Source organism: Austrofundulus limnaeus, unplaced genomic scaffold (genome assembly GCF_001266775.1).
Source record: "Austrofundulus limnaeus strain Quisiro unplaced genomic scaffold, Austrofundulus_limnaeus-1.0 Scaffold25, whole genome shotgun sequence".
NCBI lineage: Eukaryota > Metazoa > Chordata > Actinopteri > Cyprinodontiformes > Rivulidae > Austrofundulus > Austrofundulus limnaeus.
In genome coordinates, this window is record NW_013952427.1 from 3,605,181 (window position 1) to 3,606,516 (window position 1,336).

Genomic DNA, 1,336 nt, shown 5'->3' on the forward strand with positions numbered 1-1,336 from the left:
ATACTACATTTATCCATTTTAAATAAACTAACCTCACTCCTTTGTAACAACTAAGGCAAAAATGTAATTAATTCAGAAAATCTTTTCAGGACCCCATCTTAATGTTTCGGGACCCCACTATGGGTCCCGACCCCAACTTTGGGAAACACTGGTCTAGACTAACATAATGAAAGTACTTTTTTACACATCATACATACCAATCATGTCAGATTCKGCTTCATTATCTGGCAGGATGCCAACGAGCGCTGTCTCCCCAATCATTGCAGCAACTCGYTCTTCATGTGGAGTCAGCTCCGGTAACCCTGGGCCTCCACCTGTGGCTGAAACACTCTGGCGATGTGCAGCAACCCTCTTCTTCACATCCACCTTGATGTCGGACCATTTCTTCTTAATTTCTGACAGTGATCTCATTTGTGCTCCTGCCGCGTTCACTGCGTTTTCTATTTTCTGCCACTCATTTCTTTTCAATTTATTTGTAATTCCAGAGGAGTGACTTCCAAATAAAATCTTTTTTCTCACCTCAACCTCTGAAACTAACACTTCTATTTCACATTCAGTGAAATTTATTTATTTATTTTTTGGTCTTGCTTTATGCTTTTGCCATGGTTATTTGGGTGAAGGGTGGGAGCCTGCCTTGAATTTACACAAATTTTCATATTTATTTGTGGGCGGGGTCAAGGCGGCCCGAGCTGCGCCAGCAGCTGCTCTCAATTTCACACAAATTGGGATGTATGAAGGAAAGTTGCGCAGAAACCTGCGTGCGCACAGTCTCATACATCTGATTTTCTTTGGTGCGGCGCACTTTTCTAAATTTGTACCTACGCCAACTTTTAGTGTGAAAGCTGCGCAATCCTTTATGCATGAGGCCCCAGATCTAACATGTGGAACACTTAAAAAGTACTAAAAAAGACCACTGGTTTGGTAAATTTGTATTAATATGATCTTTTTTATACAGTATATAACTTAGCACAAGAAGTAAGTAAATTTGTGTTTTGGTAGATGATTTCTTTCTTGCAACAATACATTGTTGACAATAAATCTTATACCACTGGAAAAACTTTTAAAGGTAAAAAGGTTCATTGGCTCATTGACAGGTGGTACTCTCTATTGTTCCAAGATGGAAAGATTAGGACTGATCTGAGACACACCTCAGAAAAGGGTTGAAAGAGGGACTTGTGGAGAAATTCAGACCAAAGCATTGCAGTTCCAATTAATATAGACCCCAACTGAATGATTTAAATGTGAAAAAGAAGGATTTGAATTACATACAACGGGTAAAATAAATATTGACATGAAATTTTCACCAGATGTCGGTAACAACCCAAGTGATCCATAC